Source organism: Anguilla anguilla, chromosome 2, assembly GCF_013347855.1.
Source record: "Anguilla anguilla isolate fAngAng1 chromosome 2, fAngAng1.pri, whole genome shotgun sequence".
In the NCBI taxonomy this organism is placed as follows: domain Eukaryota; kingdom Metazoa; phylum Chordata; class Actinopteri; order Anguilliformes; family Anguillidae; genus Anguilla; species Anguilla anguilla.
The window spans coordinates 47,659,054-47,675,489 of NC_049202.1; positions in this window are offsets into that span (position 1 = coordinate 47,659,054).

A 16,436-nucleotide genomic window follows, 5' to 3' on the forward strand; every position below is an offset into this window, starting at 1 on the left:
TTATGTAACCAAGATCCAAATAAACCTGTATTAAACTGGAATCATTTAATGCAGCACTGACCCACCCCCTGCATTCATAGACCCACCCCTCTACCACCCCCATAGCCAGGGAACATTTTAATTCCACTCAGGTTTCTACCCTGACAGCCCTGAATGGTTTTGGTTCATTAAACTCAGATGTTTCTTTCTGCACCACTAACTCCGACAAGCGAATAAAAAAATTGAAGAAAAAAGGAAGAAAAAATCCAAAGGGGCAAAGTTTATTTAATCATTAAGGCCTCAAGCCAGGAATTAAAAAGCCCTGTCTTGCTTTCTCATTTTTTTCTTCTTTTTTTTGGAGTCCAGTTCCAAAGGTCATGGAATTCCTCCAGATGTACCAATGATTGTTCATCAAAACAAGCTATTCTTCTTCTGTGACATACCTATGTGCAGACAACCTCCTTCTAAAAAAGCACATGGAAACATCAATAAAAATGACTATAGAAATAAATGCTGGGATGCTGTGTGGGCAGGCATGGCTGTGCACTGCGGGATATAATGTGATGTGCTTCAACTCCAAGCCATTATCTCAAAGACACTTCTACAGTGAAGGTCATATGACCCTTTGTGGATTAAATAATGTGACTTTGCTTTGAATACATTTGGTATTCTTTCTTTGTCACATGGAGGGCAATGGCTTTCCCAAAAGATGGAGTACTACCCAGAGGTACAGCTATGACCCACAAAGCTCCAGATTTATCTCAAGCGTATTGTTTAGTTTAAAAAAAAAAGAAAAGAAATACTGTGGCAATACAAGGCAGAGTGTTTTCTCAGAAGTAATAAGTTGAGATTTAACCTTAATGTAGAAAGTGTTCTTTAGTTCTGTTGATATATGGAATGTAAAGGAAAAATAGGGAATTTGGGCATTGAAGGAATATTAAAGCTCTGTGAACCTGTATAGATTTACAAAAGACATTTATATAGAAACCTGCCAGCATTTGAAATAGAGCTGGACGTCAGCATCCATCCTATTTTTTAACATTACCAGAGGTGCTTGGTCTTCAATGGAAAAAATCCCGAAAGGCTGGCATGCCAGCCTCCTGTAAACAGAAACACTAGATATCTCTGAGTGACCACATAATGTAGGCAACAAATTCACTGTACAGCTCAGAACTATAGGTCAACACTTGACGACAGCACCGATTCAGGTTTGCCATCTGTCATTTTCTTTTTAACATTCATTTACCCATTCTTTAGTGGACATGAGCTCATTTTCCCATGGGTCTCACGCTCAGCGCTGTTGTGTGATCACAGATCACCTTGTCTCCTGTTTACTCTCCATTTTTCCTCTTTGGTTATGCCGCAAACAGACGCATATAGTAAATAAAAATGAATGGAGAAAGCTCCGGTACTCTCCTTCTCTTTGCCATCGCATATAAATTCTTGCCATCCCCTTCACCTTTCACTTGCACACGCCATTAGGCACCAATGAATCCGCAGTAAGAATAGTACTGCGCTGCGGTTTGATCAATGTGATTTAGTAACCAAATGATGCCTTCAGATGCCCCGCATAACCCTGTAGTAGGATTTTGAAGGACTTCCCTTTCTGTTGCCGAGGCACATTAATCACCCCACACCCAATGGTTCTTCACCACATTCAACTGTCATACATTATTCAGACATTCCAGTCCTCGTTTAGTTACAATTCCCGGCCTAAATAAAGGCCTGATAATTAACATTCTCCCCATCGTGATTTTACAAAGGCCTCACAGCTTTTTAGCTCTGCTTTTCCTTTAATGCAAGCAACACAGTATCTAATTGCGGTTCCCCTATCCTCAGGGACTAACTGTCGTGCATAATAAAACTGTACCTAAATACTGCTTGTCAACTCTGAATGTTGCCTGTAGTCTTTTTTTCTCACCAAAAATCAAGTAACTAAATAGGTACTGCCATGTGCTGTTGGAAGTCTTCATTACTCTCATGTTGTTACACTATTTTATTTTCCAGCCCAGGGCAAACCCAAAGCTGTATGCTTTCACTTTCAAGATTTCTACCTCTGCCTCTTTCACAGGGTTGTATTAGCCTGCTTCCTCTCATAATGTGTGAGAACAGCTTGATGGCTCACTAAGGATGTAAGCTTGGGCCTGTGTTCTGTGCTGTTGTTATTTTCTAAATCATGTTTTTGTACCTTGTAAAGTGAGTTTAAAAAATGGTGCTATATCAATTCTTCTTCTTCTTCTTCTTCTTCTTCTATTCTTCTTCTTCTTCTTCTTCTTCTTCTTCTTCTTATTATTATTATTATTATTATTATTATTATTATTATTATTATTACTACTACTACTCCGGTTTCCTCCCACAGTCCAAAGACATGCAGGTAGGCTAATTGGAGACTCTAAATTGCCCATAGGTATGAGTGTGTGAGTGAATGGTGTGTGTCTTGCGATAAATTGGCGACCTGTCCAGGGTGTATTCCTGCCTTTCGTCCAATGCACGCTCAGATATGCTCCAGCACTCCCCGCAACCCTGCCCAGGGTAAGTGGGTATAGATAATGGATGGATGGATGGATTATTATTATTATTTGCCACAATAGTGTTATTATTATTGATAGATAAGCAAATGCTGTTGGACCATTTCTGTAAGCAGCAGTGAAGAGGATACCGAGACAACCTAGCTGTGTCTTTATAATCCTGCACTGGTAGAGATATTCACATGAAACTATAATAGCTTTAGTCTGACTCTTGGATGAGACTATAGGCCTCTTGGTTCTCATAACAGTGACATCTGTGTGTGATTTGCTGTGCAGAAGCCCTTCCTCAGTTTTTGCCTTGTGCTCCCATTCTCTCAGAGCTACAGGACATTGCGACCTGGAATTTGGGCCGCTCTTCTATCCTCTGGGTTCCATAAACAGACTGCGGCAATGGAAAATAAATTTATAGACATTAGGAGGATTTTTTTCAAAAGCCTCCTAAACATTCTTCATATATATTATTTTTCCCTTAGATAACAGCTTGGTTTTTAAAATGACAGCCTGTTATTTATAGCGCTTTCTGAGGCAAGCCCAGACTAAGGTGATTGTACTGTACATGGCAGAAATGTGTCTATTCCTGTCTGATGTTGTGAATGGCGGATTTAGTTTATAATTGCTATTTAATGACTGTTATTCTGAATATTGTCTGTTTGACCTGTTTGTGTAACATTTTTGTGACAATCCTTGACAATCCTCTTCCCAGTAGTCTATGGTTTTTAGAACTAAGCCTCCCTGTGACTTTACAGGATTGCATGCTGGGTGAATTTGTGGCTTCTAGATGTGTAATGTAAAGTGGAGCATTATGAGTATGACAAAGACAAACAGTGCCGGGAAGGTAACCGTGGAAATTTCCAAGGAAACCCTCTCTGCTCTGGGGAACTAACCCACAGGAATTCTGGGTATGCCAGGCATAAGCTAACTCACCAGGGATGGGAACTATCTCCACAGCCGCAAATTGAAGAGACTCGAAGGACAAACATGACAAGCTGACATTGGCTCGGGGTTTTATAATTAGATGTTGTTTAAAATGATTTATAAGTTGGTCGTAAAACACACATAGCCATGAACATGTTCCTGACTGAGTGATATTTTTGTAAGAGACAGCCCTGTACTGCTGGTATCGGCACAGGTGTTACTGCATAGAAATAGACTTGTTTCCAGCATACATATATGCACAAAATTTCGTCCAGTGGATCTGTGAAGGTGGTTAAAGAAACAGCCTCAGTGTCATTTGATGTGAGGAAAGGACTGAGTGATTGTTGTAAATATAGTGTGGATATGCTGGGTTTCATTCAGATTCAGTATTACAATGCTATTACTGAATTCCTGGAAGAGATACAGAGGAATGCAATTTAGTTAGTTAAATTGCACTTCAAGATATGTGTTCAGCTGTCAGGGAGTCAACCTCTGGGCCCTTCAGGAGTTCCCAATGCAACCCCTGTGAGGGAAGAGATTACAAGCTGATGTCTTACAATAAGTGCAACTGCTTCCACAAATGGCCAACATTGTTTTTCAGCTTCTTGTGTAGTCCAATATTCCAGAGGACTTGATCCACAGCCCAAATAAAAACAAAATGGAATTAAATACATACATTCATGCATACATACATATGTACAATTTGATCATGTATATTGAAAAATTGATCACATATTACTAAGCATTAAATTGTATTGAATATTTTATCTGCTTTCATATGATTCAGGACTGGCCACTTTAAGCAATTGCTAGAGGACGGAATATAAATATGTGTATTGGATAGAGGTCTTATTGACAGGAGAGTTGCAGGTAATGGGGAAAACGAAACAGGTTTATAGGTTAATAAAACCCACATTAGCTCCACGGTGAAGCCTGACCCGAGAGGAATTACAGCAGCACTTCGATTCATAAAAGTCTTCAGCTGAAAGCTGACTTACTAGAAGTGACGTCAGCAGGTTTACGGTTCCAATAAAGCAGGCCCATCTCCCTTCCTGCGCAGTGCCCTTGCACTCCCAGCAGCCATCTGAGCTGAAGCCTGCAGACAGCGCGGCTGTTAACGCGGGGGCCTCCGGGTGAAGGTGGCAGGCAGTGGAGAAGCTGGTCCCAGAACTGCTGGAGGGTTCAGACGCAGGAGGCCTACCGCATGCACATCATCGCATCCTAATGGTAGTCCTGCCGTTTCAATGCATCATTAAATGCCTTCATAATCCAGCATTCAGTGTTCAGCCTGCTAAAAGTATGGGGGAATTTTCATGTATGTCTTTTTGAGAGCTTTCAGAGATGATACATAATACCTGATATGTTAGTGCTTACTGTATTCACTAAAAGGAACTGTTGCCCTGGTTCTAACTGCAACTGACCAACTGGCTCATGTTGTCAACATATCTGGTTAAAACACACTGGTCATCTCACATTAAAGCAACATTTTGCACCCAAAATTTGTTGTTTCGTATCTGGAACAAATATCTTCTCTGATCTGTAAAAAATTTAAAATACTTTTTTCCCTCAACACAAAAATAATCAGATGCTCAGTGATGGCATGATTTATAAACTATATCTCTTAACATACAGCTCAAGTGGATATTAACAATTTGTTGTGTCCTTCTAAATGTACTAAGCAGAAACACTTTATATATCTGCAAAACTGGTGCAAATAAAAGCTACGGAACATAAGGAGAGGTTTATCAAACGATTTATAATGAACTGTGAGAGTTCCTCTCCATCGGTTTGCACTGAGAAATTCTATACTGCAAAATACAGTTTGAGATGTTTTTCATAATGCACCCCGGAGATAGGATTTGAAGTGTATGCATTGCTTTTGGTACTGTAAGTAATTGCTGTCTTAAATTGGGGGGGGGGGGGGGGGGGGAGGGGGGGGGGGGGGATGAATTATATTTTTCACATGCCTTAGATCTGCAGGAGCAGTAGCAATTTTAAAAATCTGAGAAATCTGAAATTTACTTAAGATGTTACTAATCAAATTACATTTGGGTGACTGTTTTCTCTGTCTGAAACATTTTGCTTGTAAAAAGAAGAGAGTGCAGTATTCAAAATACTGCAATAACAGTAAGAACATACAACGCATTCCAAGTTATTTATGGTCACATTATACATCATTCTCTGGCTGTGCAAAAAAATAAGTCTGGCAAATACTGCATGTATTTAGTGGATTTACTGTCTGCGAAAGCAGTTTGCACAAAGAGAGTGCTGATGCATTAAACATAATAAAAAGACTTTCAACCACTGGGCATTACTCTCTGTCATTGTCAATCTTCTCTTCTATGCTTCCTCTTGATCTAAAAAAAGACCTTGACAGCACTCTAGAACATTACCTGCAGTCCAAAGGAGCAGGAATACCATCTGTTTTCTAAAGAACTTCAACACTTTGGTTAAAAACAGGGGTTACACTAATCCCTACCTCAGTCTCCTTCTGTCAAACTATAATCCAAATCCTTAACCTACCTTCAGCATCAGCATAAGCTGAATGCTTCACTATACCCTTAAGCAATGGATGCAAGCTCTAAAATTGAATATTTAAAAAGAAGGAAAGAAGAGATAAAATGATTCAAAGATTTGTAATGCCAGTCTAAGGAGATTTTCTTTAGAACTTTTAAAAATTCCTGACAACCTGCTTCATTTATATTCAGTGTAAAACAACCCCAAAACAAACACACAGCCAATTGACATCAGCCTTCCTTTCAAGGCTCCACATTGTTTAGTTTTTTTTTCTTTGGAGATTTTGATCTTCTTTTAACAAAAAAGTGACATCTTTGAGGGTGTGTGGATTCTTTTGTTTAGTTCTGTCTTGCAGTCAAGGCAGTATCTCTACATTTAGTATCTCACTGCAGATTAAAGTCCACCAAAGCAATAGTATTGTAAACGTACCTTTAATCTTGCACCTTAAAACATATAGCACAGGTGATGTGAACATTATTGTTTTTTTCCCGCTCAAACACTTATCATAGCCTCCAGAAGAGAGGGAGAAAATAGTTTCAGCTTAATTCCTCTTCTTAAATCCGGCAATCTCTTTCCAGCAGCCGTTGACTCTGACAGCTGTCAGTCTGAGACCAGAGAAGCTGTCACACTGCCACTCCAACCTTCCCTCCAGAGAACAGGAGGCCAGCTTCATGCAGCCAAGGAGGCAGCCGCACCAGGGACCACTGCGCCAGCTTTCAGGAACACCGGCAATTGGTGGAAAAAAAGGGGGAATTTTCCCTCTCTTTCCCAGTGGTGCAGCACATGGCAACTGAATGCGCGCTCCTCAGGAATGCTGAAAATGACACGGGAACACCAGAAACCCGCTCTCGCGTCACGCGTCGCTCGGGAGTCGCGAGGTGACTCACGCCAATAAGCCTCAGGCCCTGACCTCAGCCGAAGCCTGTCATCCTATACTTGATCTTTGCCTCACCCCAGAGCCGACGTGCACGTGACCGCATTTGCAGTTCGGAGGAATGCGTCCGAGGCGTTCAGGCGTGCGGTACATTTGAAGTGAGGACACATTTCTGCACTTGACTTTTTTTTGTGAGCTCCACTCTCCCGGGTGTCTGCCCTCTCCCCTTTCCCTGCCCCAGACGCAGTAACGTGCTCTCGCCCCATCTCGTTACATCTGCTTAGCACCGACTGGACCCTCTCTGTTCTCTTCATGCCTGTCTGATCCACTATCCATTCCTATTAAAATATCCGCCCCATTAAGAATTCTGATGTGGCACCACAATCACATAATAAAGGACTCCCCATCATGCCTCACACAAAGCAATCATTAACTTTTTCATCATTAACAGTCTTCCTCTCTTCATGCACTCTTCTTTTTTTCTCTCCATCCACCCCACTTATCACAGTTCACTGGTCAGTTTACGAAATACCAGCATGAAAAGTTCTGTGAAGGTTGTAGCATGATATTAAATAGAATGCCTTAAAAGTTTCAATACATTCACTCTGCAAGTCTATTCATCCCAAATTCAGAAAAAAAGCAAATTGATATTGTTTAGTCTGTTCCCTACCCCATTAGTTGTCCTACTGGTCTTTCTCATTTGATTCAAATGAAAGTGCAATAACTGGGGTGTAAATGGCCTCCTAATACAAACTGAGAGCCCCACCTGCTGGCCATGACAGGCATCCTGCTTACGGACAATTTGCGTAAATCGGTGCGTATTCAGTTGTGCAGGTGGTGAAATTGGTAACAGCTTGACATGACTCATCTAATCTCAAATTTCTTTGCAGAGAAGAAGCCACTGAAGTCTAATGCAGTTCTGTCACGTTCTTATTCGCTGTCATGGCCGTACTTGTGAATGCCACAGGCTCGCAATATATGTCGTCTGCGCTCGTTCTATATCATCACCAGCGATCTTAATCCCCGGGCAGGTATGACGATAATTCATCCTTATCCCCAGCAGCCGCCACATTCCCCAGTAGCTGAGACCGGGGTAGAGTAACGCAAGCTTCCTGCTCGCGGCTCCCCCTGCTTCACTCTGCTTGTTAGAGAGCGGTCTGCATCCTGGTGGAATTTATGGGGGATTAGGTATCAGCTGGCCTCCTAAGTTCAAATAAAAGGGGATGTCTAAAATCCAAGACAAGGAGCTACACAACTCCTTGATCGTATTCGGGTTAAGACACATGAGAGTGGCCGTGGCTGAATCATGAAACCCTCAGAATGGCTAAAAATAGGTTTTAAAACAGATGGAGAAATTTAAATCTTTCAGTACTCTGAGGTCATGATATTTGCACTCTGGGAATGGGGGCATTACATAAAACACTTAACACTAGACTAGATAACAGAGGACTACAGTGGTGCAAACTGCAGTAATAGAGGGAATATTTTCATATTGAACCACACAGTACACGTTAAACACTTCAGTTCCAACTGTATGAGCTGTTGGGCAGAGAAAACACGGAATCTGTTAAGATTTTACATATTACATTTGGCCTCTCTAAATCTGTGACTACTGTGACAAAGGACACTTTTAAGGTTACACAAGCATCTACACGATGTTTGTTGTTTTGAAGACATCACAACTGCAGTACCTTAATACAGATGTCAAGGATTCTAAAATTCCACATTATTCTATTTGGTCCAAGATAAAATTATGTGTAATACTGAAGGGGAAAAGTAAACAATTGGTGTTATTTTACAGCAGTTTGGTAGCAATACGTGCTTTTATAGAGACAGGTCACCTTTATGAAAACAATGGGTGACGAACAGACATTCCAAATTAAATGCAGTGCCAAGAATAATAAATTGCCAGAGCATACCTTGTGATTGTCCCTGTCAGTATGGTCTGACTGTTTATAAATATATCAAGTGGCCACAAAGATGTAATGAAGCACTTACTAAGACTGATGTTACATTCTTCTGTAGGACCCTTTATAGAAAGTGGTACCAAATCAAGATTAGTTCCTCCTATATTTAAAAATTCAGTCTGTGCATAAAAAAAATAGTTAGCATAATGTATCATGTTCAGGAACGAGGCCAGGCCTATCCTGCCAAAGAAGGCCTACATGGAGCATCAGTGACATGTTTGTAAAACAGTGAACCATTAGAAGTCCTTCAACAAATGGCATCACCTCATAAACAACACCCCCCTCCTCAGGCTGCTCTTTGTGCCCTTTTCCCAAACCTGGGCATTTTTTAACCACTTAAGAATGCAACTCTTGACAGAATCCCTTGCAAATGTAGAAAGTGTCAAAGTCAAAGCAACGGGCAGGATATATAGCAGGATGAAAAATATGTCAAGGGTGGTCTGGCAAAAAGGTATTATCAGTCAGCGAAAGAATACACAGGGAACCTTTCTTTATGCCAAAAAATGTATAGAATGCTTTGTAAAGATTTTACTGCATTTTATAGGTGTTCCATTGTTCCCTGTGGTTTTCTGTCATTGTCAGCATTATGTTTCTTATACGATGTGGATGAGGAGAGATTGATATTCAGAGAAAAATGCAAGACCTTCAAAAGAAAGCTCTCTTCTTCCATGCTTTGTATAACTTACAAATATCCGGTCTTGCAGAACATGCCATGAATGCATGTCGTGTATTGAAATATTTCACATCTTCATCTCAATAAAAACAGTAATAACATGTCCTTGCACATTTATGGCCGCACATAAACACGGAAGGCGCTGCAGTCCACCTCCTCGCCCGTGCGTGAAGCGGCCTCATTCCCAGCTCTGACCTCAGGTCCGTCCTTGACACCGCCATACAGCACGGGATACAGTACTGAGCAGAGGAGTGGACGTGCCTAGGAGGGAAGACTCGGGAGAAAGCCCTGTCACTGCTTCTGAGCGCGCTGGAAGATTCATATTCAGACACAGCCTCCCCAGAGAGGGCTCTCGTGCACTACACCACTTGGTGAGCGGATTTACAACACCTCAGAGTTTTGCCGTGGGGCTCTCGGCCACCATGAAATAAATAAGTAAATAAGTGGTGAGATGGTGCCTGGAATGTGAGAGCGACCGGTCGACCAGCGCTGCTTTCGCTGAGGAGGTGAAGGGTGATGGACAGCCACCTGAGGCCGCCTCTCCTGCGGTGACAGGCTTTCCAGCCGAGGATGTGTGCAGTTCAGTCGCAGCCCTTTCCCATCAGCGCATGCAAACACACACATTAGGACCAGTCTTCCACCACTCCCTCAGACAAAGAGCTGAGTCCACACGCACATCAGGAATTCATCAAAATACTGACAGGCTCTCTGAAGCGCAACAACCAGGTATAAAGTAGTTAAATGTGATCAGAGCACAGAAAATAGAGCTGGGATAATTTTAGCTGGTACAGAGTGAGCTGTGGTGATTAATTGGGAGATACCCCGTTGCATGGCCGCTAGTACTACCCTCACTGGCCTGATTCATCAGTTGCAGTGTGCCAACACCATGCTGCTTCTAAACTAGTACAGGATGACAAATGATCAGCAACAAGGAAGCAAGACACAAGGGACCGTCCCGCAGCAAAGCTGGCACACAGGAACACAACAATCCTGCTCTAGTTTACTTTTTTATACTTCTCACTGGCTGTTTTGCACAATACTAATTAGCCTGCCTTCTGCACGTTTGGAAATAATAGCTCCCAAGCACATCTCTGTAAGCATGTTCATCCGAGCTTCACAGACAGTCACTTAATCATTCCACATCACGTCAAAATATCAATCCGAATAGACCCAAGGATGCTAAACCACCTTAGCGAGCTAGTTTATACTTCTCCACACCTTTTCCACAGCTGGAAAGCAACTGGGAACAGAGCAACATTCAGCCTACATACTTTTAAGATATTTCAAGCCACATCCTCCCTATTCAATTCAAAGATTAATTTACAACATTAATAGCCACATTATATGAAAGATGGAAATGTCTACGAGTTAGTACTTTTTTGATAGAACAATACAACAGCAATGGCAAATGGTAACAGTGGAAAACTATTTTCTATTTCTGTGGGCAAATTGCTTTTTGTAAATGCATGATTTACAACTGTCCTGTCTCATCAATAAAAACCTATTTTATTATCAATGAGGACAAATCATATTTGACAATATATCTTAAATTGTAATTATTAAAGAAACACTCCACAGATAAAAGCATGTTCAATTCTCAAAACCATTAAAGCAATTCAATTTTGAGAAATACACTTTTTTTTTTCCTTTTGCAAAATCTGTTTCAAACAAGAATTGGGAACTAAATATAAAGCTGGCAAATAATGGGCACAATAGGTGTAAATTCATCAGTAGAAAGAACATTCCATAGAATGCGCGAGAGAGAGGGGGCATCGAGGATACTGATCCAGTGAAACTGTCCAGGCTTTTACAGTGGTTAGGCTGGAGGTCAGCTCAATACAAAAACATCATAACTCATTGTTAAAGTACATTAGTTCTGTCGATTACATTTTTACATGGTTAAAGGCAGCATATTGTTCAAGGTGACAAAATCTATAAAATATATATCGAGCTGTAAAAATGTGTGAATAAAATATGTTAAATTTCTCTCAACATCATGGTTAACTTATTTGTGCGCATGTATTTTTAGATTTTCTCAGAATTCCACCAAGTGGAATTCTCACTCACTTAGTAATGTCAGATTGCACATGGGGAACCGACAGCATGCTTACTACCGACTGAAAGTACATTGCTTTTCACAGATATGCCCTTTCAGGATGAATGGGAAGCTATACAACACTGAAGCCATCTTTGATTTCTTCTTATTCAATCCCCAGCCCATAGTAATTCACAGCACAGTGGGACAACATTTGAATGGAATGCTGTTATCAAACAATAACACATGGACATACATTCAAGAGAATAATTCATTTGGATGGGAGCCTACGGTGAATTCCATGTTTTAAGTATAAATCATCCATGAGATTAATTAGGGACGATTCCCACAGGCATTAGCAGTCATGTTTGAGAAATGGTTTTTAGGGAAACTAAAATATTAATACCGTCTCTTTATATGTACTTGCTGCAATTTGCTTTCATTTCTTTTCTTTCAAATCTCACATATTTTACTCTTATCATCCATTACAGTTCAGTAGTCAAGCTTCCTGAGCTTTAAAATAAATCATATGTAGTGACTGTTGTATGATTGGTACCGTATGTAGACAAGATTTTCAGCTGATCTACTTTCACTAAGAGAGTATAGATATAGTCTTGAACATCTAGGAGACCATGAGCTGCATTGTTATCATTTATCTGAGCTGCACCTGTTAGATCACACAGCTATTGTTTAACAAAACAGTAGTTCATTTCAATATAGCTAATTTTACTATACTGTTTGCATTGGAAAAATATATAAGAAAGCAATTGAACACACCTGACTTATCAGAAACACCTGTGAAGCCATTTGTCCCTAACATTATGGTGCTCTGAAATGGAGGGGACTATTTATAAAAAGTGCTGTTATTTCTACATGGTGAAACTCTATACTTTCCACATTGTTTCATTACAAGTCTAAAATTGTGGAGTACAGAGACAGATCAATTAAAAACAACTGTATCAGTTTGGAGAATATTTGATTTGACAGATGAGAATGGCATAAATCTATATAAAGTCTACAGCATGTGCATTAATCATGTAATAATGGGCATGGTAATTTACCTGGAATTTTAGATTCCTGAAAAAGTAAAGCTCTGGTCCTTCCTGCCACAAATCTACCAATTAGACCGGACCAAAAGCCTGCTGTTTTCATTAACTACTTTTACAGAACAAATATTTGGTGAAATCCAAATTAAACGGTAGCTTGTAGCACTGACCGTATACCAGGAAAGTATAAAATTTGTTCTTTAGCCAATGCCTAAGAACCATACTGCAATGTATTGACTTCACCTTTTCTTTTTTCATTAATTTGCACAGTTACATTACAAACTAAACAGACATTAAAGGAACATCCAATAATGTGAAAGTGCAGAGTATCCAGATAATGTATAATAAGGAAGACCTGACAAAGGCACTGCTTTTTCCAAAACATACTTTTAACATTGTTTTCTTAATCAGGGTACATTTTAGTTGAGGGGAGAATGTAATCAATATTTTTCCATATTTTTCTGTTGAAAAAATGTTCAATTGCTAGATTCATCTTTACCAGTTCATTGTATTAGCATATTCATGTATTAGCATATAAATTCAATTATTCATGAGATGATACAATGAATTTGGTAATTACTCCTTATTAATGTACAATCCCCAATATTTAGCATTGGCTGTGCAGGGCTATAGTGCAACTAATCAGTTATATTACTAAGTACATGCTGGAGAACATGCAGAGAGCCTGTTCTTGGCTTTATTCAGCCAGACACATTTTTCACCAAAATAATCAATCTGCCTCAGTGAGCTGAATGAATGATGTGATGTCACTCTTGGTGGCTTGTTTACAAGTGGAGCTGCAGTGAACATAAAGTGTCTATGAACATTTTGTACCATTCTGACACTGGGTAAACCTTCAGAACATACTTGGTATTTTAATAAAACTTCTAGAAATCTCTGTAATGGTTTATTATCCCTGAATAAGATCTTGTATTCTTTTTACAAAGAAGCATGAGAGACATACATATAAAATCATCCAATGCTGATGTGTAAGTAATGCTTTCACCCACAAAGATTCTAAACAAAGTACGGCCACGTGATCACACTAACCAAAGAAATACTGAATTATTTTACCGACTTACAGTACTTGGAAACCACAACACTAAAATATGTAGTTAATTCCAATCTTTTGCACGCAAACCAAAATGGCAATCATTTAAAATATTTATAAAATCAGTTTACCTTTAGCTGGAGTATCATCTTGAAGCTGATATGTAGATGATTTTAAAGAATATTCAGACATTACAAAATCACAGATATCATTCTGAATTGGAATGGACATGAAATTAAATTTAAAATGTTGCTATTAAATCAAAATAGCAATACAAAAAACGAAATATTGTACTGTCACAATCTAAGCACAGCTTGTGCAATAAGCAAGAACATTACTGCCGATGGTAAGCTAAAGCAGAATGCTTGTGACTGCACTCCTCTTGGGATGTCAGAGGTTACTCCAGCAGCCTTCCCATTGAATCTACTTGACTATGAAAGGAGATGCAATGAGTATTGAAGTTCTACTTATTATGTATTTCAATAGCTGCCACATTTCAAGTAAAGACAATTCAATTTCCCTTCCACAAAAAGATGCAAATGACCTTGGGGAAACATACTTCAATCAACACTTGTATGCATGCAAGCACAAACGCGTGCACTCACACACTGAATTAGATTTAACACTCCTGTGGAGCCCACTTATTTGTTTGAGGTCTCAGAGGAATGCTTTGGGCTACATTATTTGTTTTCCTTTTAAAATTGTGTCATTTTTTCCCTGAAATGATTGCATGGTTGCAACAGTACACATTACCTCATAAAGTGACAATACATACATCCTGATGCCGGCATTAATGAACATTTCACTTGATGCGCTGTGTAATGATTTGTGTTGTTTTATTTTGTTATTATGTATGTGCATTAAACTCTTAGACAACAGCACCACCTACTGTATAAAAGCAACCACTGGGGCTCATTTTTTGATACAAAACTGTAGCCAATGTTTTCTTTTGCATGTGCTCAGTGTGATATGTAAACAATGTAAATTCTCACAGTGAAGTTTTTAATGTAATGACCATATGGGAGTCTTCAGGGAATATGTTCAAGTAGTCAGCAAACTATATACTGGAACAGACCCAGATTGTCTCTCCATCCTTCCTCAGACAGCCACATAAACTACATGAAGGGTAAAAATATTTTAGTCCCCCACATCAGTAGCTTTTGTGGATTTAACCAGGAGGAAGGTAATAAGTGCACAAAGCAATTTTTTTGAAACAGATGGATGATCAGTCTCAGTCATTGATAGGTCACAAATCTAATAAATTCAACCAATGTAGGAAGTGAGGATTTTGAGTATTAATGACCCCTGAGTGTTGCTCTAGATCTCCCCAAGAAAACAAGAATAGAACAGTACTTCTGTGTTTTGCATGCTTTTGTTTCATATACCACAGTATCTATATTATGAGAGATATACCTTTTTTAAATAAGACATTTGCAATAGCCAAGAAATGTGCACGTAAGTATAAGGAAGGTCCTTGTTGGTCTTGATTCTCATATTTCACTTGCATAATGCAATATACAGCCTAGTTCTCATTGGCACAGGTTTCCCAAATTTCAAATAATAAAAGATTAATAAAATATTCTTGAACTCTGTCCCAACAGATCAGAGAGCAGTCAAGCTAATCTAAGCCTTTGAACACACAGTCGTGCACTGTCACAGTAGGCTTTTCCAATTAACCGTGTAACACATAACTTCAGCGTCTGTGCTTAGACAGACCCTGAGACGGTTTCATATGTGGTAATATCAGCAATGACTCAAAGCAATATAAATGTATGGGATCTAACTGATAAAACTGAATGCACCTATCTATCTATCTATCTACACACACACATACACACACACACAGAATACATAATACATAATAACAAATATGGCATTTGGCTGTAGACATACGTGTGGTCCACATACACATACATGTTGGCACTGTAGCTGCATTCTGTACTACAGGGTACCAGAAAAGGAATCAATTAATTGGACAAATGTATTGGTTTGAATCCATCAATTGAACAAATGTATTGGTTTGCTTGCCAAATATATTGGTTTGATATGCGTATGTATTGGTTTGCTATTTATGAAACAGATTTGTTTGTTTGTAATTTAGGTATATATATATATATATATATATATAGTTTGTCACTGATGCATCTTTTGGTTTGCCATTTACACATACATTAATTTGTTATTGGTGCATCTATTAGTTTGATTGTCATGTATATTGGTTTGATATACGCATGTATTGATTAATAATTTGCGCATGTATTGGTTTGTCACTGATGCTTACATATTGCTTTATTCACGCATCTATCGGTTTGATTGTCATGAATATTGGTCTGCTTCACATATACACTCACCAGCCACTTCATTAGGTGACAGGAGTGGCACCCGGTGTGGTCTTCTGCTGCTGTAGCCCATCTGCTTCAAGGTTTGACGTGGTGTGCGTTCAGAGATGCTCTTCTCTGGTTGTAACGAGTGGTTATTTGAGTTACTGTTGCCTTTCTATCAGCTCGAACCAGTCTGGCCATTCTCCTCTGACCTCTGATATTTTCTCTTTTTCGGACCATTCTCTGTAAACCCTAGAGATGGTTGTGCATGAAAAACCCAGTAGATCAGCAGTTTCTGAAATACTCAAATCAGCCGGTCTGGCACCAACAACCATGGCACGTTCAAAGTCACTTAAATCACCTTTCTTCCCCATTCTGATGCTTGGTTTGAACTACAGCAGATCGTCTTGACCATGTCTACATGCCTAAATGCATTTAGTTGCTGCCACGTGATTGGCTGATTAGATATTTGCGTTAATGGGTGCAGTTTGCAGTTGAACAGGTGGACCTAATGAAGTGGCCGGTGAGTG